The following is a 27,328-nucleotide window of genomic DNA, read 5'->3' as shown; positions in this document are numbered from 1 at the left end:
CAAGGGAACAAAGGGGTTGCTAGCCCCTGCTCTCACAGAGAGAGACAAGCAGATAATACCCGGACCCGTTTTACATAAACCAATTAGCACCCTATTGTGCGTGCCCTGCAACTCTCCTGGGACGGCAGGAAACAGCCTATTCGCACCTACTCCAGTGATGATGGGGAACTATCATCCCATTCATCCTCAAATCCCACACATCCTGACAACTAAAAGTATATAATATGAAGCTGCGCGCGGGAACAGCAGAGCAGCCGAGATTCGGACCTCAGTTGACCTCTGCTGGCGTTACTGCAGTAATAAACGTTACCGATTGTTGAACCGCACTCTGGGCTCGGACTGATATCATTTCATCCGCGCTAACAATGTAAACAGTTTCTTGGATGATGAACTTTTCTATCAGTTCTCTTTGAACTGAACTTCAAGTTACAGAAGAACAAGCATTCAAACCCGTGCAGTTGGCAGTCAGTACCAGGAGGTCCCATCTCTAAATTTATTTCAGCTGCTTGGATACAACCTGTTAAGTGGAAGTTATTTGTTGGACGAAAATCAACGCTGGCCTCAGCTGAATTAAACCTTTGTTTTTCCTTCTGAGCAGGAACCTCTCTCTGTTTCTGATCAGTACTTTTCAAGTTCATGTTATCTTTCTTTGATGATACTGTCTCCATTGAAAAATCAAAGAGTAGGTTGGTCAGAGTTGCTTTTGTGGGGCGGGGGGGGGGGAACAGTTGCAAGACTGTTGAGAGTTATTCCTAAATAAAAAAGAAAATATACGTAACAGCTAATTTGGAGCATTCGTATGAAATATAAAATTAAGCACACAAGCTCTGAGAGTTCCACATGATAGTGGTTTTAGTGAGGCTTGTGGGAATTTTATCTCCTTCTAATTAATATAGTTTGACTTCAGTTTCTCTCCTCTCAAATCGTACCCTCACTCTGAATCTTGGAAACCAATTACTGCATTCAGTCAGTTCTGAAGAAGGTTTGTGAGGATATGCTTAGTGATCTTTATACCGACTAAATTGGAGATGCTGATGTTGGACTGGTGTGTACAAAGTTAAAAATCACACAACAACAGGTTATAGTCCAACAGTTTTATTTGGAAGCACTAATATTGAAAAGGACCTGGATTGTTTGTTAAGTCTCTCATCGTTTAGAATGACCATGTTGGTTTCAGTGCTTTCATATGTAAATCGCAAAATTTTTTGAAAGAAATTACATTTTCAAGTGAACTTTAACAATTGGTGTCATGTTGGTCCAGATATTGCATTGAAGGTGTGAGGTGCCCTGTGTGAGACTGTCTGTGCCACAATGGCCAGACTGATTCTAATCTAAAAAACAGATTTACAGAATCTTACATGGATTCATGCAGTTTTTGAGCAAAGTAAAATGTAATTCTGCAAGTACAAATTCACCCCACAAACTTATATGTGTATGTGTGCATATGGGTGTGGGGTTATGAGTGTTTGTGAGAGAGTGTGTGTATGTGTGTGAGTGTTAATGTAAAGGGATATGTACAGGATATGGCAATGGATGAATGGACACAACACAACAATCAACAGACAGGAGTGTTCCCTCCTAGTCGGAGAACACTTCAGCAGTCCGGGACATTCGACCTCGAATCTTCGGTTGATCATCCTCAAAGGCTGACTCTGGGACAGTCAACAACGAAAAGTGGCCGAGCAGAGACTGATAGCCAAGTTTGGTAACCATGGGGATGGCTTCAACCGGGACCTTGGGTTCATGTGACAGTACAGGTGACCCCATTGCACTATACACCCACATGGACAGATGCACACACACAGATACTCCTACACGTGCACACACGCACACACACTCCTACAGACACACACAGTCACCCAGACCCTCTGTCATACACTCCCACACACACCCTCTCACAGGCTTTTTCCCCTTTACACTCACACTCACACACATTCTCTCACAGACACTGATAACCTCCCCCCACCCTCCCAACTCACACACCCATATGCACACATACACATATCCTAGAGGAGGAGGGTACAGAAGGCTAAACACCTTAATTTTTCCACATGATGGACTCCTCTCCAAGAAGTCTAGGAAGGAGGGAGGGGCGAAAGAGAACCAAATCAAAAAGTTACTCAACTTGGAAAATCTTTACCTTACCTGATGGTTTGAGTCCTACTGTTTTATAGAAGAAAATGACCACTTCAGTTGAAGGGTTTTTTTCACACTTTTAAAAAGTCAATTTCATCATTATTTCGACCCGACAGGAGGGTCTCCACTCTCCAATGCCAGCAAATACAACTAAGGCTCTGCATCATTACACAGGACCTCCATGATGATTCACAACTTCAAACTAGCCAAAGTCCACTCTGGAATGTTTACAAAAAACACACCACAGAATGGTAAAATCTGAAAAAGTGCACCATAATTAATGGTGTCAGAGCAGACTGGCAGGGAGAGAGTTACACAATGTGACGGTTTCCACAGCCATGATAAAACAGATGCATTTTTCTTTTCAAAAATGTCAAAGGAAATTCTGTTAAGACTGTATTTTCTTATATTAAATGGGTAAGTACTTTTAATCAAAAAGTACAACTTGGCTTCCCTTTTCATATAATTGAACTTTAAAATAAGATGCCAAGACCTTTGGTATTTATGGTATGAAAGGCTGCCAGGCTGGGCGATTTCCATTAAGCATGAAGTCTGAATGAAATGTATGTGTTCAGTGACAATTATGAGGGCTCACCCTTAATTGCCATCTTTTCACAAGAGTGAACTTGGGGGAAGGGTGTGGTGGTGAGTAAAATAGTATTTTCTTTGTATTCTTATGGAAAACATAGAAATCACAGAGGACTATAAATGAAGCACAATTGAAGCAAATTTTGATATTGTGGTGCTTGTTCCATTTTTAACTGAAATGAACTTACCTCAGATAACATTCCAGCAGTTTTCTTGTTTTGGCAGCTGGAATCAGCCAATGCCGGGGTGGGGCGCCATTGGCTGAGGTTTCATATTGTACATACGTGCAAACTGAGTAATGGAGCAGTAAGTACTCATTTTAAATCAAAATTAGACTATTGGGTTTCTTTGCTTTAATAATATACAACACTGAAAATGAACATGCCTCTAATCCATAATCATCGCTTTGAACCCCAGCATTCTGATTGAAGTAATTCCACAGAGGCTGGTATCCCGTCACCGAGCCATCCTTTATTTACATGTGGAAAGCCCTTGACACTGATCCAGCTTCCTCAGAGTCAGCTCTCAGTGTGAACAGAAACTCTTATAACCCTATTTATATCTGCCAGCCACAGCTCACTGATTGGATCAGATTAACATCCCAGTCAGGTAACTAATATTCACAGAGGTCCACTTGGCTGACCTCGTTACAATCATGACACTGAAGACAGGAAAGAAAGATCTGTGGAAACGTTACTGGAACAAGTTGGAATTACCCAACTGGAAAATATCTTGAAAAGCATTCACTAGATTAGTTAAAAATTCTGCATATTTTGCTCTCTCTTTGAATTAGTCAATACAATAAAGCTAAAACAATTCTCTTAGATATCAGTCAGGGATCTGATGAGTGACCAGTCAGGTTCTAAGTTGGCCAGACTCCTGGGAGTCTGTTCACTGAAAGTCAAGGATTGTTTGAGCTACTGCTATGGTGGGCAATTTGGGGAAGTCAATTGGAAGCAGTCCATTGGGAGGTAAAGGAGATAAAAATTGTGTAAGTGGAGATAGGTACTCAACATATAAAGATGGGAGACGATTGTGCATGGAGGACACATGGTGCGATGGGAGGGGATCATTGGCAGTCACCATTACCCTGGCTTTGGTGAGGGGGAAATACATTACTATGCTGTAGGCTTGGGGTGCAGGAATAAAGAGATTAAGAGTTCAATAAAAGAGTTGGGTGGTAACATAACGGAACATCAAACCTCTTGGAGTTAATACTAGGGCAAGTCAGAATATAACAATGAGGGTTTGGGGTAAGGGTAGATAGATTATCAAGCAAAGTCTGTGACTCAGTTCATAATCACTAATTGTGCTGCTTTACATCCTTGTCTGAATCACGAGTGCACAATGGAAATGAAAAATGGCTGACACCACACCCTGCGTGGGAGGAGTAAGTAGTTTTTGTTTGTGAGTCTTTGAGGGAGTGGGCTTGACTTGTGAGGATATTCAAGCAGCAAATGCATTAATCAGACACTCAAGTACAAGTTATTGACATTTGATATCAATGAATTCTGCATGTCAATCTCATGCATTGACTAATTTATCAACTAAAACCCTCGCCACAAGCAAACTTGATCATGTCATTGAACATTATAAATTAATCCTAGTAATGGCTGTGAAACAAAAGTCATGCAAACTGTCAAATTTCACACAAGTTCTACAATTCACAAACACATTCCAAGGTCTTGTAGCCTGTAAATGTTTTAGCAGCTGCTCACCTCACATCTTGGATTATAAAGTTTGCATACCTTTACTTTATACGCAGTTGGAAGCTAGTTGGGGGGAGGGGATTGTGATGCCAAACATGAGGCAAGTTTAGGAAGAAAGAAGAACATGCACAAAAATTTGGACTGCCACTGGTTTGTTTTGGCAAACAGCCAAGTGACCAAACGACACAACAGAAGCTAAGCAGGAGGCTGTCAGTTTGTTCACTCAGCTGGAGAATAAAGCACAGTGGAGAGGAACCAAGAGAGCCAGGAAGTCTCAAATGAATAGAATCCAAAATAAGTTAGATCATTCCGTCCATCCTTGGAATCAGTGTAGTTTTTTGTGCTGCTGTTACACATATGACTAGCCTTGTTAGCCTTTCCTTGTGTACATGGTTCAACACTCCAGTGAATTAGAAGTCTACTGATTATCTTTGCTAGTAACTGCTGAAGCAGCAAGAACTATGAATCAATGGCAATTTAACTGGTGAAACATTTCAATCAAAACAATTCAAGCGGGATTAAAAACATTCCAGAGCTCAAAGGGACTTGGCCATTGAGTGTTTGTTTTAAAAACAGAGGCCTCCCCTTGGCAGACTAAACTCACCAGTCAACAATCCTCCAACTTTCTCTACCCTCCCCAGATTTAGGTTTGATGATAAGAACAGTATAGAAATGCTCTGCGGATTTCAGATGTTGCTGTTCTTGCAGAGCAACAAGATTCAGGGTTGTCACATTCGAAGTGAACATTAACAACATACAACATATGCTGCTACTTGTATTCATGTGATCAACCGCGATATTAAGAGACAGTTAGTGTCAAACCTTGCTATTTGTGACTTTTCCAAATAATGTAGGAACATTAACCTCACCACATCTTGATTTGTGTTGGGTATAGCTCATTTCACATGCACCTTCAACCTCTGGTACCATAAACTTGGCCAGTTTACCAGTTTCAGCTGAAGAGTTGGACAAAGCTGGGAACACACAAACAAGGGATGGATTGGACACTGCTGGAGATATCAAGAGGGTGCAGCAGGATAAATAGCTCGTGTACCTAAGTGGTCACCATCATAGACAGTAATCAAATTCTCAACATACTTATTGTGCAAACTTTGATGCACTGAATAATATCAAGAAAGTCTTGTGGCCAGAAGCAAAGGACATCATAACATTGTTCCTTCTGATTGCTTCCGACAGGTCCTTCCTGCTGCATCCATTTAGTTCTTGGAAACGGTTATTATGTGTAAATGGGTGGAAAAATCTGGCAAAGCGATCTCTCCTCCTATTTTCTACTCTCATTGCTTCTAGAACTGGAGTACAGAAACCATAGGAAAGATAAACAATATCCTCAGAATGTGTAATCATGAAAATACTTTTCCAGTTAATCAATCCAACTTGGTCTGAAGGTTACATGAAGCACTCAATACCTTGATGGCCTGGCTGGTTGCTGAATTAAGAGAATTTGCAACAGCATGGAATGTTCTGTTGAACTGTATATCTCCCTGCTATTAGACCAAAACTGTATAACAAAAAAAATCATGTCGATGCATAGAGCAAGTTGCAGTGCCCTAGACCGGATTTTAAACAGCTGCTTCTGTTTATCTATTAACTTTGATGGAATCTGCTCGTCCATAGATGATAAAAATATTTAGGTGGGGAAGAACTTCAATCAGTTACAGATAGATATGTTCAGGGTTTGTCTTTTAATATATCAAAAAATAATTCCTCTACACACAGGTGTAGAATGATGAAGTTAATGTAGAAAAATGGGATAATAGGTAAATTGGAAGGAGGTGATACAACAAGACTGAGTGGCCTTGTACAGCAGTTGCTCAAAGTAAGCAAGCAGTTGCAGCAGGCGGTGAAGAGATTGGCCTTCATAGCAAGTGGATTTTAGTACAGGTGCAGGATGTCTTGCTGCAATTGTACAGGGCTTTGGTAAGACCACACTTGGAGCTCTGTGCATAGGTTTTCTCTTCAAAGTTTGTGAAAAGATTTGCAGCTCGGGTGCTCGTTGTTGTGGTTCTGTTTGCCAAGCTGGGAATTTGTGTTGCAGACGTTTCGTCCCCTGTCTAGTTGACATCCTCAGTGCTTGGGAGCCTCCTGTGAAGCGCTTCTGTGATCTTTCCTCAAACCACTACAAATGCCAGAGGAAAGATCACAGACTGACATACGATGGCAGGACTGACATACGATGTGAGGCTGGATTGGTTCGCACCATATTCATTGGAATTTCGAAGAATGACAGGGATCTCATAGAAATCTATACAATTCAAACAGGTTTATAGATGGTAAATGCAAGAAGGATATTCCTGATAAAGGAGTACAAAACCAGGAATCATAGTTCTGAATGTAAGTTTGCTCGTTGAGTTGGAAGGTTTGTTTTCAGATGTTTTGTCACCATACTAGGTAACATAATCAGTGAGCTACCAGTGAAGCACTGGTGTTATGAGCTGCTTTCTATTTATGTGTTTACATTTCCTTGTGTTGGTGTCATCAAATAGAAAGCGGGTCATAACACCAATACTTCATTCGGAGGCTCACTGATGATGTTGCCTAGTATGGTGATGAAACGTCTGAAAATGAACCTTCCAGCTTAGCGAGCAAACATACATTCAGAACCTCAACCAGAGCTACAAATCTTCTCCAAACTCGCCAGGGATCATAGTCTAAGGATAGGGGTAGGCCATTTAGTTCTGAGATGAGAAAAAAATGTCGTCATCCAGAGCAGGGTCAGTGCCAAAATAGTGGAGTCTGCAATATTGAATATTTTCAAGAAGGAGTTAGATATAGTTCTTGACCCTAAAGGGAACAAATGGTATGGTGCAAAAGCAGGGACAGGATACTGAGAAGAATGATCAGCCATGATAATATTGAATGATGGAGCAGCTTGAAGGATCGAATGGCTTACTCCTGTTCCTATTTTCTATGTTCCTATCGCTCAAAACCAAGTTTGTATACATTCATACAAGATTGCATTAGGGCTGAACCGGAGAAACACCAATGTGTTATAGCACATGGATCTTTAAAGATCCATACAATGTCACAAGCATACTGAAAAGCAAGTGCAATTTTAGCATCTATTGCCAATAGGAGTAAATTCAAATCAATGCATTTCTGTTCTAAGTTTGCGGCTAACACCAAAATAGGCGATATAATGGACAGTCTTGATTAATGGGTGAATGGGCTGAAGAGTGGCAGATAGAGGTTAATTTAAGTAGATAACAGGTATTACATTTTGACAAGGGCAGCATTTATACAATTTATTGCAGGCCCTGGGCAGTGTTGTAAAACAGAGAGATCTCAGGCTTCAGTTATATAATTCTTTGAAATGTGCATCATACAGGGTGCTTAAGAAAGCTTTTAGCACACTTGCTTTCGTTAGAGTCATAGAGATGTACAGCATGGAAACAACTCGGTCCAACTCATCCATGCTGACAAGCTTTTAGCACACTTGCTTTCGTTAGAGTCATAGAGATGTACAGCATGGAAACAACTCGGTCCAACTCACCCATGCTGACCACAATCTAGTCCCACCTGCCACCACCTGGGCACCATCCCTCCAAACCCTTCCTATTCATATATCCCTCCAAATGCCTTTTAAATGTTGCAATTGTACTAGCCTCCACCACTTCCTCTGGCAGCTCATTCCATACACGTACCAGCCTCTGCGTGAAAAAGTTACCCCTTAGGTCTCTTTTATATTAGATTAGATTAATTACAGTGTGGAAACAGGCCCTTCGGCCCAACAAGTCCACACCGACCCGCCGAGGCGTAAGCCACCTAGACCCATTCGCCTACATTTACCCCTTCACCTAACACTACGGGCAATTTAGCATGGGCAATTCACCTAACCTGCACATTTTTGGATTGTGGGAGGAAACCAGAGCACCCGGAGGAAACCCACACAGACACGGGGAGAATGTGCAAACTCCACACAGAGAGTCGCCTGAGGTGGGAATTGAACCCGGATCTCAGGCACTGTGAAGCAGCAGTGCTAACCACTGTGCCACCGTGCTGCCCACTTTATATATTTATGCTTTATATCTTTATACCGTGCTTTATATCTTTCCCCTCTCACCTTATATTAATGCTCTCTAGTTATGGACTCCCCTACCGCAGGGAAAAGACTTTGTCTTTTCATCCTATCCATGCCCCACATGATTTTATAAACCTCTATAAGGTCACCCCGCAGCCTCTTACACTCCAGGGAAAACAGCCATAACCTATTCAACCTCTCCCTATAGCTCTAATCCTGCAACCCTGGCAACATCCTTGTTAATCCTTTCTGAACCCTTTGATGTTTTACAACATCCTTCCAATAGGAAGGAGACCAGAATTGCACGCAGTATTCCCACAGTGGCCTAACCAATGTCCTGTACAGCTGCAAAATAGTGAACCCAGCACTAATCCTTGTGGCACTCCACTGGTCACAGGCCTCCAATCTGAAAAACAACCCTCCACCACCACCTCCTGACTTCTACCTTCAAGCCAGTTCTGTATCCAAGTGGCTATTCAGACCTTTGGGATATAACATGGAACATCATGTCAACATTGTACAGGACTGGTTGTAAGCTTGCTCGCTGAGCTGGCAGGTTTGTTTTCAGACGTTTCATCACCATGCTAGATAACATCATCAGTGAGCCTCTGGTGAAGCGCTGGGAGTTCGGCTTTCTATTTATGTGTCGTGGCCTGTCAAGGTGGGTGACATCATTTCCGGTTCTTGATTGGCATGGACGAGTTGAACCAAAGTGTCTGCTTTATGACTCTATGACTATGATTCTGCAGTTAGGCTTCACCTGTAATACTGTTTCAGTATCCACACAAGTAATACAAAACCCCTAATAAAGAACCAGATTAGGTCATTCGATTTACATTCAGTATAAGAACCCTCAGTTACCATGGTTTTTACACCAAAAATCATATACTTTGAGAAGGGTTTACTTAGGTATTTAAATTACGGGATGGCTTAGATTTGCTAAATTTGGAAAAGATACCTGTGCTAGATACGTGGAGGTGCTGCTGTTGGACTGCAGTGGACTAAGTTAAAAATCACACAACACCAGGTTATAGTCCAACAAGTTTATCTGGAAATATAAGCTTGTGGAGCGCTGCTCCTTTATCATGTAAGAATGACTTTTAACTTTATGCTAGATATATTAGGGAGGCCTAACTGGACATGGATATAAGTTATATAATCTTAGAACTACAGTATAGAGTTGAACAAGTGGCTCTAATGACTAGACCAGTTTACCTGAGACTTGGTCTCATAATCCAGAGAACAGGAGTTCAACTCCTACCTTGGAACATTGAAATTTCAAATACAGTTTAAAAAAATCTGGAAAGGAAATGTTGAAATCAGTTGAAATCATGAAACTGTTGCAGTATTAGAAAAATCCAAATGATTCTGTGATGTCCTTCAGTGACGACAATTTGTCAGCTCTCTCGGTCTAACCTTTGTTTCCACACCGTTTAGTTGATTCTTGCCTAGTAAGACATATATCTCTACCAAAAAAATCAAATTGTTCAAAATAATTCTTTTAAAAATCAATTATGATGGGCAATAAAAGCCAGTGACTCTATAACCCAAGAGTGATTAATAAAAAAAGTTAGATGTCAGGAAGCATCTCGTTTCAAAAACAATCACTAAGGATCTTTAAATTGCCAGGATTGTGCAGTGAGTGCAGATTCATTTGGCAATTAGAAGTCCCTGATTGTGGTTAACAAACCTTTGGGGTATCAGGGGAACTTGCCCCCAAAATCCCCAAAACACTCTTAATTAATGCAGGGCGATGGCAAAAGTTAAATGGAAGGAAAAACAGGGAGGTTGCATGGGAGCCGGGAAAAGACAAGTGTAATAAAGATACATAATACTTTATTATCATTTGGGAATTTAGATTTTTAAGATAGAAGCATTTGGATTTTGGTGAATTCTGTGAAGGTAGTTTTTTATTAAAAAAGAGATAGAAGGTCATTAAACTACAGGTCAGAATAGAGGGTAGTTATTGTATGGGCAGAGATAACTCCCACAGCTACATGGATTACACCTCTTCCCAACCTACCTCCTGCAAAAATGCCATCCCGTATTCCCAATTCCTCCGCCTCCACCGTATCTGCTCCCAGGAGGACCAATTCCACCACAGAACACACCAGATGGCCCCCTTCTTTAAAGATCGTAATTTCTCCTCCCCAGTGGTTGAAGATGCCTTCCAATGCATCTCATTTACATCCTGTACCTCCGCCCTCAAACCCCACCCCTCCAACCGCAGCAAGGACAAAAACCCCTGGTCCTCACCTTCCACCCCACTAACCTTCGCATAAACCTCATCATCCGCCAAAATTTCTGCCATCTACAAACGGACCCCACCAATAGGGATATAATTCCCTCCCCACCCCTTTCCGCAAAGACTGTTCCCTCCATGACTACCTGGTCAGGTCCATGCCACCTCACAACCCACCGTCCCCTCCTGGCACCTTTCCCTGCAACTGCAGGAATTGCAAAACCTGTGCCCACACCTTCCCCCTCACCTCCATCCAGGCCCCAAAGGAGCCTTCCACATCCACAAATGTCATTTATTGTATCCATTGCTCCCGATGCGGTCTCCTTTACACAGGGGAGACTGGATGCCGCCTCGCAGAGTGCTTTAGGGAACATCTCCAGGACACCCACATCAATCAACCCCACTGCCCCATGGCGAAACATTTCAACTCCCCCTCCCACCGCCACTCCCTCACCGCCTGACACTTCGAGGAAGAACGCATCATCTTCCACCTCGGAACACTTCAACCTCAGGGCAACAATGTGGACTTCACCAGTTTCATTTCCCCTCCCCCCCTCCACCTTACTCCAGTTCCAACCTGCCAGTTCAGCACCATCCTCATGACCTGTCCTACCTGCCAATCTTCCTTCCCACCTCTCCGACCTATCATCTTCATCCCCACCTCCATCCACCTATTGTACTCTTAGCTACCTTCTCCCCATCCCCACCCCCTCCCATTTATCTCTCCACCCCGAAGGTTCCCAGCCTCATTCCTAATGAAGGGCTTTGGCCTGAAACATTGATTTTCCTGCTCCTCAGATGCTGCCTGACCTGCTGTGTTTTTCCAGCACCACTCTAATCTTGACTCTGATCTCCAGCATCTGCAGTTCTCACTTTCGCCTATAAAATGCAGAGAGTCTGTTAGGAAGGATAGATAGTTGATGGGGCAAAGGGATGGGTTAAAGTGTCTCTGTTTCAGTGCAAGGAGTGTCAGGAATAAGAGTGACGAACTTCAAACATGGATCAGTACTTGGAACTATGATGTTGTGGCCATAATGCAGACATGGATTTCACAGGGGCAGGAATGGTTGCTGGATGTTCCAGGATTTAGATCTTCTAAAAAGAATAGGAAGGGGGTAAAAGAGGATGGGGAGTAGAGAGTGCATTACAGCTGCAGAAAAGGAGGTTGTTGAGGAGGGTTTGTCTGTTAAGTCAGTATGGGTGGAAGTCAGTAACAGGAAAGGAACAGTCACTTTATTGAGTGTTTTCTATAGACCCCCCCCCCCCCAATAGCAGCAGAGAGATGGAAGAACAGATTGGAAAGCAGATCTTGGAAGGTGCAGATGTAACAGAATTATTGTTATGGGTGACTTCAACTTCCCCAATATTAACTGGAACCTCCTTAATGCAGATGGTCTGGATGGAGCCGATTTTGTCAAGTGTGTCCAGGAAGGATTCCTGACTTAATTTGTAGATAAGCCAATAAGGAGGGAAGCCATATTGGATTTGGTGCTCGCAATGAGCCAGCCAAGTGTCAGATCTCTGGGTGGGAGAGCATTTCAGTGACAATGACCACAACTGCCTCACCTTTACCACAGCCATGAAGAGGGATAGGAACAGACAATATGGGACTGTATTGAATTTGGGGAGGGGAAATTGTCCTGCTATTAGACAGGAGCTGTGGAGTATAAATTGGGAACAATTGTTCAATGGGAAATGCACAACAGAAATACGGAGGTTGTTTAAGAAGCACTTGTTGTGAGTGTTGGATAACTTCGTCTCACTGAGACAGGCAAGGAATGGTAAGGTGAAGGAGCCTTGGATGACATGAGAAGAGGAACTTCTCTTCAAGAGGAAGCAAGATGCCTATTTAAGGTTGAGGAAGCAAGGATCTGGCACAGCTTGGGTTGTAGGTTGTAAGTTTGCTCGTTGAGCTGGTAGGTTTGTTCTCAGATGTTTCGTCACCATGCTTGGTAACATCATCAATGAGCCTCTGGTGAAGTGGTGGTGTTCTATCCCATTTCCTACTTACATGTCTTGGTCTGCTGAGATTAGTTATATTATTTCCAGTTCTTTTTCTCAGAGGTAGGCAAATGGGGTCTAAATCGATGTGATTTTTTAAAAAATATATATTTACTGAAAAATAGATTTTTTAATATAACAAATAAAAAACAATACAATTCAAAACAATACAAAGAAAGAACACCACAAAAATTTAAAAAACACAAACTGCCGTCATGTACAAATATATATAACAATAACTTTAAAAACCCGACTATCTACTTAATTAAATGAATAATAATAATACAGCTCAACAAAACAAAATACGGCATCTTGATTATTGAGAGCGTTACTTTTCACATATTCATAGTTCGCAATTCCCCCTCTTTGGATATTGGACTCATAAAGCACAATCATTAAATCTATATAAAAAGCTCTTATTAGTGTGGCAGATAAATCTGTGTCCAGGTATTTCAAAAAGGGCCACCATGTCTTATAGAAATTCTCAGTTTTGTGGTGTACCATACTTGTAAGAAAATCCAGTGGGATATGCTCCATAACAATCTTACGCTAACCCGACAGGTCTGGAGGATATTTGGACATCCAACCTAACAAGATATTCTTTCTTGCGCAGCAAGTGAGGATGTTGAAAAGGTTTTTCTTATACGCATCCACTGGGAATACACTGGGCAGGCCAAGAAGAAGAGATTGGGTCCTTCTCCAAAATCCCCTCCAATGCACCTGCCACAGCGCTCCAGTAAGTTTGAAGCCTAACACAGGACCAGAGACAATCGGTAAGAGTGCCCGTACTAACTCTACCCTTGGAGCATGCTGAAAATACTCCTGGTTTAAATTTTGACAAATGATCTGGAGCCAAGTGGACCCTGTGGAGAATCTTCAACTGTAAAGCATGGGTCTGATTGCAAATTGATAACTTTCTTGCGTTTTCCCAAATATCTTCCCATGCCTCTGAGGAGACCTCAATGCCTAGCTTTCTCTCCCACACCCTGCAAGAGTCAATCAAACTCATCTGAGGGGTCGTCCCCTAACTAAAGTGCTGACAGAAAGTGTATTCTTAGCACTGAGCACCCTCCTCTCTATGTTTGATTTGTAGGGATCAGTCAAAAGTGTAGTCTTTTTTTGAATAAAATCCCTAACTTGAAAAAAACAACTCCCTGCTAGATAGCTCGAATTTCCGCACTAACTGATCAAAAGATGTAACTGTGTCTCCCTCAAATAAATCACCCATACAAGACACCCCCTACATTTGAATCCTGAATCCATAATCCCTGGTTGAAAACCCAGCAAACCCAGTATAGGTATAAGAAAAGAAGCTTTGCCAATATTGCCTTCCCTCTGTCGAATTGCCCTCCATGCTTTAACAGTATTGATAAATATTGGGTTATGGCAATATTGCTTAACTGTCCTCATGTTGTCCAAAAACAGCAAACTAGTAAGGGGGCACTTTGCCTGAGAGTCATAGAGTCATAAAGATGTACAGCATGGAAACAGACCCTTCGGTCCAATCTGTCCATGCCGACCAGACATCCCAACTCAATCTAGTCCCACCTGCTAGCACCCTATTCATTCATATACCCATCCAAATGCCTCTTAAATGTTGCAATTGTACCAACCTCCACCACATCCTCTGGACCAACCTCGCGTGAAAAAGTTGCCCCTTAGGTCTCTTTTATATCTTTCCCCTCTCACCCTAAACCTATGCCCTCTAGTTCTGGACTCCCTGACCCCAGAGAAAAGACTTTGTCGATTTATCGTATCCATGCCCCTCATAAGTTTGTAAACCTGTATAAGGTCACCCCTCAACCTCTGATGCTCCAGGGAAAACAGCCCCAGCCTGTTCAGCCTCTCCCTGTAGGTGAAATCCTCCAACCCTGGCAACATCCTTGTAAATCGATATCTAACCATATTGATGAAAGGTCCCCACAAGCCCAATCACTCACAGAAGATAAAAGCGAGCTTAGTTGATAGTCGTTAATGTCCGGGAGATCCACTCCCCCCAGTCTCTGAGGCAACTGCAGTTTAGCTCATTTAATAAGGGGCCGCTTACGATGCCAAATATAAGAGCTGAACCAGCCGTTCAGTTTCCTGAAGTTTGCTTATTGAAAATCAGGGGGAGCATTCATATAGGATACAACAAACGGGGGAGAATATTCATCTTAATAAGAGCTATCCGACCTAACTATGAGAACGGAAACGCTTTCCGTCTTTGAAGGTCTTGTTTGATTTTGTTGAATAATTGAACAAAATTGGCTTTAAACAACTGATCGAGAACTGCAGTGGTTTTAGTTTATGTAGTTTTTATGTTGAATGGATCTTGCAACACTAAGGCAATTGTAATTCTAGTTCTGGAATCTAAATGTTACTGCAGAAGGTTATGGCTTGATTAAATGGTGTACGTGGAACATTGGAGTTACTCACCAATTAAGAGGAAAAAGATACTCTTGAGTCTTAGAAAGGAAAAGGTGGATATTGCTTTATTACAGATGACACATTTGGATGATAGAAAGCATTTGAAACTATAACAGAATGGCTTTGATTGGGTTTACTTTTCACCCTCTACTAATACCAGAAGTAGGGGAGTGGCTTTATTGGTTAGAAGTAATCTCCCATTTAAGTTACTACAGTGTGTTAAAGACACACACGGGAGGTTTGTAATCCTCAAAGCTCTGATAAATGGGGAAGAATATGGTGTTTTAAATGTTTACTGCCCTCCGGCCCATCCCCTCAAATTTCTGGTAGATGCGTTCTCTAAATTGATCAGTCTCTCAAGTCCCAGCATATCATTATAAGGGTAGATTTTAATTGTCTTATGGATCCCATGGTAGGAAAAGAAAGACCTGACCAGACTTACTCTTTTCTTTAAAAAAAAAGTAGAGACATTACTAAACAACACCACTATTTGTACATACTGAATTGTTCAGATTAAGTTAATTTGTCGACAAAGTCTCTTGCCTTCTCCAACGTGTCAAAGAGTTGAACAGATCTGTCCAAAGTGATCTGAAGCACCGCTGGATACCTCAGAGAGTACTTGATCCCGAGCTCCCTCAGGTCTTTTCTTGGTGCCATCATAAGATTTTCTTTTCAGGATCACCGCCACTGAGAAGTCCTGGAAGAACATGGTCTTAGAGCCCTTGTAAACTAGGGCATTTGGATCCTTCCCCTGGATTCTGGAAGCTTCCCCGATCCTCTCCTTATCTCTATAGTGATGAAACTGCACCAAGACAAGATGAGGACGTTGCTCCAGACCTGACCTCCACGCCCTGACCTGGTGTGCCCTCTCAACCTTCATGCTTTTCATTCCAGCCTCCAAGTTAAGGAATTTCAGCAACCCAGTCCTCAATACATTCCACCGGTCATTCGCTTTCCTTACCCTCCGGCAGACCGACTATCCGAATATCTTTTCTCCTGCCCATTCTCAAGATCATCAACCTAGTCAAGGATATTATGGACTGAGTCTCCAGGTCCTATCCTTAGAGGAATCGGTATCAGCTTCCACTACTGTGACCCTGTGTTCCACCTCATTTGTCCTTTTCTCCAGGTCTCCCAGCTGCGATTCATGCTTCTGCAGCAGGACAGAGATCGGGGCCAGCTTCTCCTCTATCTACTTCCCCAACATCTTGCAAGATTTAGCAAGCTCCTTTACCAGGACCTGGTAGGAAATAGAGTCCGAGGATACTGCAGGCTGGGCTGTGGGCTTTGCCTCGGACATACCTCCTCCCTTCTTCGGCATCCCTGGACAGCGAAAACTGAGGTAAGTTGCTCTCTGAAAGATTCTTGGGACTCTGTGACCTTTCCAGAGTCCCAGGATATTGCGGTGGTCCAGGTACGATGGGTTAGGACTTCATTCCGCTTGTGATGCAGTGCAGAGCTCTGCAATGCGATCTTCCTAGATTGCCGCTATCCTGGATTCCCCCCCAGGGAATTGATGGATTTCCGGTTTGAATGCCAGACCTCAAAGAATTCCTGTGCGAGTCTGTCCTAGGATGGATGTGCGATTCCTGTCCTAGGATAGATGTGTTGTCCCACTAGGATACACGAACACGAATTAGCCACCAGTTATCACTAGTATCCTTATACACAGACAAAGAAGGACACCACTTCGACTGGGACAATACATCAACCCATAGTTTGATTAAGGATAGTCAGAGTGTCAGAGAGACAGGTCATGCCTCACAAGCCTTATTGAGTCCTTTGAGGATGGGACGAGACAAATTGACAAAGGTCAAGCAGTGGATGTGGTGTATATGGATTTCAGTAAGGCATTTGCTAAGGTTCCCACAGTAAGCTCATTCAGAAAGTTAGGTGGTATGGGATACAGGGAAGTTTGGCTGTCTGGATATAGAATTGCCTGGCTGTCTGGATATAGAATTGCCTGGCTGGTAGTAGATGAAGGTATTCCACCTGGAGGTCAGTGACCAGTTGTGACCTGCAGGGTTGGGTCCTTGGGCCTCTGCTCTTTGTCGTTTTTATAAATGACTTGGATGAAGAAGTGGAAGGGTGGGTTAGTAATTTTGCTGATGACACAAAGGTCAGTGGTGTTGTTGGAGACAGTGAGGTCTGCAGATGCTGGAGATCAGAGTTGCTGGAAAAGCACAGCAGGTCAAATTTCCTGCTCCTCAGTGGTGTTGTAGATAGTGTCAAGGGCTGTTGCAGGGTACAACAAGACATTGACAGGATGCAGAGATGGGCTGAGAAGTTCAAACTGGCTAAATGTGAAGTGATTAATTTTGGAAGGTTGAATTTGAATGCTGAATACAGCGTTAAAGACAGGATTCTTGGCAGTTTGGAGGATCAGTGGGATCTTGGGGCCCACATACATAGATTCCTTAAAGTTGCCACCCAAGTTGATAGGGTTGTTAAGAAGGCATATGGTGTTTTGGCTTCCATTAACAGGGGGATTGAGTTTAAGAGCCAGAAGATTTTGCTGCAGCTTTATAAAACTGTGTTTAGACCACACTTGGAACATTGTGTCCAGTTCTGATTGCCTCATTATAGGAAGAATGTAGATACTTTAGAGAGGGTATAGAGAAGATTTACCAGGATGCTGCCTAGATAGGAGAGCATGTCTTATGAAGAGAGGTTGAGTGAGCTAGGGCTTTTCACACTGGAGAGAAGAAGAAAGAGAGGTGACTTCACAGAGATGTACAAGGTAATGAGAGGCATAGATAGATACCAGAGACTTTTCCCCAGGGCAGAAATGGCTGTCACGAGGGGTCATAATTTTAAGGTGATTGTAGGAAGGTATAGGGGAGATGTCAGAGGTAGGTTCTTTACACAGAGAGTGGTGGGTGCATGGAATGTACTGCTAGAGGTGGTAGCAGGTTAAGAGACATTAAGAGACATAAGCGGCTGCTGGACAAGCATATGGTTGGCAGTAAATTGAGTGGCGTGTGAGTTAGGTTGATCTTAGATGAAGATAAATGCTTGGCACCACATCGTGGGCTGAAGGGCTATGCTGTTCTATGTTCTAAAAGTGACCTAAGTACATTGTTTCTAAATAAACATAGTACTTAGTAATAACATAGCCAGATACCCATTGTTTAAGTTGATTAAATGTCTACACCGCTAAGTTTATGATAAATAGAGAGACAAACAATCAGCTGATATTGATAGAGTTCTGTTCAGAAGAATCAGATTTCAACTTAGCAGAAGAAAACATTTTCGTTCTGAAGAGTGGTTTTCATCCCAGCAGTAGGATTGTAGGTTTGTAGAATCTCCAGATTGTGAAATGTGAAGAGCAATCTAGATCGTGCAAACTGGAAAAATGTCTTAAAACTGTTTCAATAGTCCAAGAAGAAAAATTGGAAAGAATCAGTTAAGTGAGAAATTAAAGTGTTCAGTTATGAATGACATTTCTGTCGGATTGAGAATCTGAAAAGGATATTGCTGGGGAAAAGATCTGTATTTGTGCTGATAAGTTATTTTTTAAAATTAACTAACATGTACAACTTTGCTTCTTTTACTTCTTAATTTAATAAACTTCTGTTGTGTTAAAAGGAACAATTACAGCCTTGTGTGAATATGTTTAGTGGCTAGCTCCTATGCTAGCCATGTGCAAAAATACACTTTTAATCTACCAAGACAGTTTTAATTCTGGAAATCAATTGGTCCAGTATTATCATCAACTGGGGTCATTACACAGGGGAGCTGCATGGACAGTAGGTGAGATAAGTTGCTGCTGAGGGAGATAGGGAGTCTTTATGATATATGATATAAAATTTAAATTGCAAGGGGCAGGGAGCACAGAGAAGCCACAAGTGTTGTGGGTTGGTAGGAGGCTGCAAGGGTTGTGGGGGAAAATAGTGCGCATCCAAAGGGAATTGGGGAGTCTAGAGGGTGGGAGACGATTTGGAGGTTGGGCAGAGGGGGTGCAGGTGTTGGACACAGGATGTAACAATATTGCAATACATTGTTCCTTTAAAGACATGCTGAAGGGAGAACAGAGAACAGTCGGTATGCCTGAGAGCTGTTTTTTTTAAGGGCTGTTTTTCCTTCCCCCACCCAACTCCATTTTAATTTAATTCCTCTCTCTTCCTATCAACCTCTATTTTTGTCATTGTCACATTGCCCCTTGTGGACAATTGTTAATTGTTAATTTTTACTGTTGAGTCATTAGTTATTTTCATTAGTTAATTTCGTGGTGGGCTTATGTAAAAAGAGGAGCTCGTTTTCCTAAATAGTGAGGATCTATTAGGAATCGGAAAGAACAAACCAATATTGTAGTAAGGACAGAAAGATTAGAGAAAGAAAAAAAAACTTGAAATAAAAAAGTAAGAGTTTTGAGATTGACTTTTTTAAAAAGCACCGAAAGTGTTACAGAAAGTGAGATCTGCTCTCTGTTTCCTCATAAAAAAAACTTCGAGTTAGTTAAACATAATTTTCCCTCAAGAAATCCATGCTGGCTCTACTTAATTAACATATATTTTTACATGTGACTATTTTGAATAATTGTTTCAAAAGTTTCCACCACCACTGAAGTTAAATTGTCTACTCTGTAATTGCTGAGCTTATCCTTAAAATGATTTTTGAACAAGGGTTTCACGTTTGTAACTGTCTAGTCCACTTCTACCATTCCCCATGTTTTAGAGCTTTTACAGTGTATTAACAGTATTAACATTGGCTTCACCAGTTTCCAGATCTCCCCACCGCCCACCTTATCCCAAATACAACCCTCCAACTCGGAACCGCCCCCTTGACCTGACCTACCTGTCCACCTTCCTTCCGAACTATCCACTCCACCCTCCCCACCAACCTATCACAGTCATCTCCCACCTGCATCCACCTAATGCTATCCCACCTATCGCCTTCCCCCCCAGCCCCACACCCACATTTATCTCTCAGCCCCATTCCTCCTCCAGATTCCTGATGAAGGCTTATGCCCGAAACGTTAACTCTCCTGCTCCTTGGATGCTGCCTGACGTGCTGCGCTTTTTCTAGCGCTACACTTTTTGACTCTTGACAGCATCTGCAGTCCTCACTTTCTCCTATTTTCATATAAATGGCCCATTGTCTGGATCCACAATAGCATTAAATATCGAATTTGTGCTGAGCCTTGATACTGTCATCAGGTTTCCTTCTACAATTAAACATGCTTTCACACTTGGTGCTTTGGCAGTTCTTGTGAAATGAATGGGCCATGTACACCTTGGTTTTTTGTGTTTACTTTCTACTATTGTCTTCAGGCAATATAATCATGGGTCTATGAAATTTGGGCCCATGAAGTTCTAAATGTGACAGGATACGTGAGACAATTTTACCAACATTAACCAAGGGAGCCAATGGCTCATAAGAGGTCACTCTTATGACTACGACCAAATTTTGAATAAATATGAAAGCATGGAACATTATTTCCTTACTAAATGAGGAAACTTCATACTAAATATGAAGAAAATAAAATGCTTAGAGGGGCGCAATGGAATTGTGGATCTTTGAGCACCATGGTCTGTATCTGCTTTTATAAACAAATGAAACTGGGGAATCAAATATAGCCTCACTTGACTGTTAACAGATTAGGAAAGACATTAATGAGGTTCAGTAACCAACTGTCAATTAGATTATGTTTGAAAGGAAAACCAATACACAATACTTTAATAAAATTGCTTGATATTTAAACAACTAATTTCCTGATTTATGAGAGGATTGACATTACTGTAATTAGAACATGGCATATTTCATCATAAATGTTGATTCAGTCAGACATTATACCAGCATTCACAACCAAAGTAGATAAGCATTTAAAAAGGCAGAATGAAAAAATATATGGGGAAGCAGATATAAAGCAATGATATCAGAACACATAGCTTTATTTCAAGAGCAACAAGTAGAAGTCTTCTTCTGTGCTGTAAATGTCGGTGATCAGACAATCAAAGTCAAAAAATTTTTCAAGAGGCTTTTGAAGATGTCAGATAAATGTCATGATTTGAGGGATGCTGTGGACTATGAGTGCTCATAAAAGAGGGCCATCCCTAAAAGCAGCAGAGAGGGGCTCCTGGGTTTCACTCAACAATTTCCTGCAAGGCAGTGGGTCCATTATGCCCTGGTAAAATGCACCCAAAGATGTAATCTGCCCATAATTGGCATTCAATTAGTTAAATTAGTCTCCTGTTGGGTGGCCAGTCTTCTGACATTCCTATCACAGGTAAAATGTCATGGTGATGGGTACTTTGTCTCATATCTCCCACCTTCCAGCCTGTCTCAAATTCTGGCCTCAGTAACTTCTAAATTCTGCATACATTCCTTCACAAAAGGACAAGCAAAACATAATCCCACTGTATTTATCGACTCAACAACTCAACAATGTAGTTTATGGCAGAAAATAATGTGGTTCTCAAACTTTAACTCTTAAATAAAACTGGCTGAATTTTCCCATTTCATGAGTGAGACTGGCACCCAGTCCGCCACGACTCACTGTGACGTTTCTCACAGAATTTTCCATGCTTCGTCTTATTAAGGATACAACGCAGCTCTTCAACATCCTTTTGATCCAACTGTGTGGCAGGTGAAGTGGAGGTGCTTGTCCCTGCTGAGATATTCTGGCATTTACGCCAGTGATGCCATAATTAAGCAAGTCCAATTTCCTACCACTTCAGATGCTACAAGCCAGGAAATGCCCCTCACACTGTAGTGCTCCACTATTATCCCTGAGGAAATGGCTCAAAAAGCAAGTTAAATTCCCCTTTGTGGGCAAAAGCCCGAAGTTTCTGGTGGATGAGGAAGTGAAGAGAAGTGCAGTGTTTTATCTGATTGACATCCACAGTAATCCATGCCACCAGACACAGCCAGCCTGCACTGAGACAGTGGCTCGGGCCTGTGTTGTGTCACAGATAGACAGGAATACATAACAGTTGGAACAGTGCAGGAAAGAAGTTAATGATCTTCTGAGCTCTGCAAGGGAATGTGTCACCATCTTCTCTCCGCTACTTCATAGTCATAGGACCCCCACTCATCACTCCTGACATAGTCACTGCACACACATCTCACCAAAGCTCATGGATTTCAACTCTCGTTATTGTTTGCATCATGTTCAGTAAATGGCTCAAAACTATGGATCTTTCCTGCCTCCTGCGCTTACCACTTACTCTCCAGGGCTAAATTTGGAAGAGAGGGGCACCATAGGGGCAGAGTAGGAAGTTAACTAAGGAAGTTTGACGAGATTCAATGAGAAAACTTGCTAGGCCTTAGGAGAGGGACCCTCCATGAAACTGGATGAAACTTTCACTGTCAAAAGAAACCAGTTAAGACTCAGTTCCATGTGTTTGATATCAGTAATCAAGTAAAAGAATTTTGTATAATCACATGAAGTCTTTGTACAACAGAGCTGAGCGTTGTTTATCTTCTCATGTATTGCATTCTCACTTGCCTTCATATACAGGTTTTAAATTAGAAATAAATAGATTAAAACAGAATTAATTGTTAATATGGATGTAGATTGCATTTGTTTGTCCATCCCAGGCAATCTTTGAACTGAACCATTTTCGAGGATTGATAAGAGTTAGCCACATTACTGTGGGTGTAGAGTCACATATAGGCCAGACCTGGTAAGGATGGAAGATTTCCTTCGTTAAAGAACATAACTGAATCAGGTGGCTTTTACTACAATTGATGTTAGTTTCATGGCCATCTAGACTAAGAATATCTTTCAGTTCCAAATATTATTATTTGTAGCTGTGATGGGAACAGCCTGGACTTTTGGATTGTTTAGTCCAGTGACATTTACCACAATGCTACTGAATCTTCCTAATCAATGTAGAGAATAATTCTTATCAATGGGCTAAAACCTGGTCTAAATAACTAAATAATTAAAATATCAACATAAAAAAACAGAAAACAAATATTAAATAATAAGCAATGACTTTGCCATTGAAGAATGGTTTAACAGATTACCAATCCTTACCAATCTGCTGGCTGCAGATGCATCTGCCACAACAGGACTGGTGACAGTAACCACTATACAGTACTTGCGAGATAAAGTTCTGTCTTCACATTGAGAATATTCTCCATTATGTTGGATGGCACTATCACCATCTAAATGGGACAAACTTCAAACAAATCTGGCAACTCAAGATGGAGCATCCTTGAAGTGCTGCAGGCCATCAACTGCAGCAGAACTGTACTTCAGCACAATCTACAACCTCATGGCCCAGCATATCCTTCACTCAACTATTACCATCAAACCAGGGGATCAAACCTGGTTCAATGGAGAGTGAAGGTAGGCATACCAGGAGCACTATCAAGTATACCTAAAAATGAGGTTTTCCCTGGTGAAGCTATTAAACAGGACTACTTGCATGCTAAGCAGCAAGTGATAGACAGAGCTAAGCGATCCCACATTCAATGGATTAGATCTAAGTTCTGCATTCCTGCCACATCCAATTGTGAATGGTGGTGGACAACAAAACAACCTCACTGGAGGAGGAGACCCCACAAATATTCCTATCCTCAATGATGGAAGAGCCCAGCACATCAGTGCAAAGAATCAGTGCAAAGGCTGAAGCATTTGTAGCCATAAATACCGACTGGACAATTCATCTCAGCCTCCTCCATGGATCCCAGCTCCATGGAAACACGGACAAAAGAGCTGAATCCCAGAGGTGAGGTGAGAGTGACGGTCCTTGACATCAAGGCTGCATTCAACAAAGTGTGGCATCAAAGAGCTCTAGCAAACATGCAATCAATGGGAATCAGGGGTTTCCACTGGTGTGGATCATATCTGGAATATAGGAAAAGGGTTGTAGTTGTTTGAAGTCAATCATCTTAGCTCCTTCTCATCTCTGCAGGAGTTCCTCAGGGTAGTCCTAGGCTTTATCAATAACCCTCCCTCCATCATAAGGTCAGAAGTGAGGATGATTGCTATTGATCGCACAATGTTCAGCACCTTTCACCGGTCCTTAGATCCTGAAGCAGTCCATATTTAAATGCAGTAAGATCTGGACAATATCCAAACTGGGCAAGTAACATTCATGCCACAGAAATATCAATGCCATCTCCAACAAAAGACAATCTAACTGCTACCACTTGATATTCAGAGGTGTTATCATCAATGAATCCCTCACTATCAACGTCCTTGGGGTTACCATTGACTGGAAACTCACTGGACTCACCACATAACCACAATGGCTACACGAACAGGTCAGAGGTTAGGAATACTGTGGCGAGTAACTCACTTCCTGACTCGCCAAATCCTGTCCACAAGGCACAAATCAGGAATGTGTTGGAATACTCGTCACTTGCCTGGATGGGTGCAGCTCCTATAATATTTAGAACATAGAACATAGAAGAAGCTGAGTAAAGAACCTACCCCTAACATCAGTCCTATACCTACCCCCCCTTAATTTAAAGCTATGCCCCCTTGTCAAGCTTGACATCATCCAGGACAAAGCAGCTTGCTTGACTGGTACCACATCTACAAGCATCTACGCCCTCCACCACAGACATTTAGTAGCAGTAGTATGTACTATCTAAAGGATGCACTGCAGAAATCTACCAAAGATCCTTAGATAGACACTCCAAGCCTACAACTTCCATCTCATAGGAGAAGGGCAGCAGTAACTTGGGAACACCACCACTTGCAAGTTCCCTTCTAAACCAATCAACATCCTCACTTGGAAATATATTGCCATCACTTCACTGTCCCTGGGTTGAAATCCTGGAATTCTCTAGGCCATTGTGGGTCCACCTATAGGATATAGACTATAGCAATTCAAGAAGGCAGCTCTCCTTCTCAACGGCAACTGAGGACATGTAATAAATGCTGGCCCAGCTAGTGATGCTCATGTCCCACGAGTGAAAATATTTTTAAAAAAATTGGCGTGGGAGGGGCACAAATTATTTTGCCCTCCTCAAAGTACAGGAAAATTGAGCATGGAAAAGAGTACAGCTGCAAGGGATCAGACCAGATGTTGCTATATCAACTACATCAGTTTTATCAGTTGCTGAAGTAATTGGAGTTAAATAAAGTTAAGCCCCAAAGAGGGAGTAAAAATGAAGTGAATCTGAAGGGAGAAATTATAGTCTGAATGAAAGTTATATTAACGGAAGATTATCGAAATATCCTGATTTATTTGTGTGAAAATATTTAATGTACAAGCCCTGGACCACAGAGGCATTATTCAAATATAAATACTGACATTATAAGTAGGATATTTGACCTTTGGAAACAATTCAGTATCAATGCTGGGGCTCTCCCATCTATTGACTCAATGGTTCTGGATAGGGCTGGGAACTCGGGCATTAATTGATTTCAGATGAGATTTTGATATCAACATTTCTAGCTTAAGAAAACAAAGATTTTCAAATTTAGCTAATGAAAAATGAGCATTTCACATGGCTGAATTAGATAATAACAGAAATGGTAATGGTGTGATAGCTACTTTATCAGGGCTACTATATTAGATTCACAGGAAACAAATGCCTGTCACTTGGCACTGAAGCCTGACCTAGCTTCCCAGAGATGAAGATGAACAGGAAGGAAGGCACTAAGTTCACTGCAATGGCAATCAATTATTCTCACGAAGTATAGGCTCATAGGATCAGCAGATTTAAAGGTACAACCACTGCATCAAATGAAAAACACTTAAGTGACAGAATGAGGAAGGGAAGAGAGAGACAGAGGATGGAGAGGGGAGAGGAAGGAGAAAGAAAGAGAGGCAGAAGAAGAAGGGAGAAGAGAAGAGGAACAAACAAGGAGCGAGTATGAAAACAACAAATCAAAGAATAGAAACATTTAATTCAACCAGTAAGTCTGCACAGCATTTTTGTAAAGCAGACTATTTAGTTCCACACCCCATCTCTTTCTCAATATCTCTTCAAGTACTTTTCCAATATTCTTCAAGAGCCGATGATTGAGGGATACAAACTCTATCAGGCTGTACATTCCAAATTTTAATCACATTACATAACTTTTTATTCACATTGCCAATTATGTACAATTTAAGTTATTGACCTTTTAGCCAGTGGAAGCAGTTGGAAGAAAATGGCGAAGTGGGAGGAAGAACAGAAGAAGAACTGGGCATGATCAAAAGTCAGAAGGTTATATTGGGAGCGCTATTGCAGGAACATTATTACAGCTGACTGGTTCACTTGCTAGTAGAGCCAAGGCAATTTAAAATTGATGGTAATAGATACAGAATCTGGATTCTTACTGCATTATTCTACAGTACAACCCTACAGTGAATGTTCACGAGATGCATGAATACTAAATATTGTTGTTAACAGTGCTCCAAACAGAATTAAGTACTTATCTAGAACACTGAGGTTAGCCTAAAGTCAGACATTGTTTAATACACAATGATCATTCCAGATCTCAACCCGATGCACGTTCCTAAATACCTAAAGCATCACAAAGTGAGCATCTCAACAACATCAACAGATGTAAAGCAATTAAACTGTAGCAACCACTTGGTCAAATTCCTATGATAGTGTGCATGGAATAAACTCTGACAATAAAACTGTTATGCTTCTTCCAAGTTAAAAATCACACAACACCAGGTTATAGTCCAACAGGTTTATTTGGAATCACTAGCTTTCGAAGCGCTGCTTCTTAATCAGGTGACAAACACCTGATGAAGAAGCAACACTTTACAAGCTAGTGCTTCAATAAACCTGTTGGACTATAACCTGGTGTTGTGAGATCTTTAACTTTGTTCACCCCAGCCCAACACCGGCTCCTCCAAATCACTGCTTCTTCCAGTCTGTGAAAAAACATTTTCTTACTTGAATCATACACTGCCCTGTTCTTTAACTGTACACTGCCCTGCAAACTCCATAACACCACCACCATCAGCAGATCAGTTAAAAAAAGTACAGATTATGCAGGCTCTCTGCTTTTAATATACAATTGAGAGAATGAAATACATGACAAGGATCTGCCAATGGAAAGGTAACAATTAGGAAAAACGATTGCTCATTGAATCGAATGCCTTTGTGAATCAGGTGGTCAGATATCCATGTTCTGGTTAAAGGTTTAGTCTTAGAAAGCTGATAGTTTTCAATCAGCTGTATGATTAATAGCAAAATATTGCAGAGCCTGGAAATCTGGAATAAAAACAGAAATGCTGGAAATACAGAAGTTCATCAATCTGAAATATCAACTGACATCAGGCCTGTGGTGTACTT

The 27,328-nt window shown here is 41.7% G+C and overlaps 1 protein-coding gene across 1 annotated transcript in view; it reads right to left on the bottom strand.

Moving 5' to 3' along the window:
- The window catches only part of tango2 (transport and golgi organization 2 homolog (Drosophila)), a 92,688-nt gene that overhangs the window by 30,788 nt on the left and 34,572 nt on the right, over window positions 1-27,328 (bottom strand). The window lies entirely within an intron of this gene.

Source organism: Chiloscyllium plagiosum, chromosome 25 (assembly GCF_004010195.1).
Source record: "Chiloscyllium plagiosum isolate BGI_BamShark_2017 chromosome 25, ASM401019v2, whole genome shotgun sequence".
Taxonomy (NCBI): Eukaryota; Metazoa; Chordata; class Chondrichthyes; order Orectolobiformes; family Hemiscylliidae; genus Chiloscyllium; species Chiloscyllium plagiosum.
This window is presented reverse-complemented; position numbering and strand designations above follow the sequence as displayed.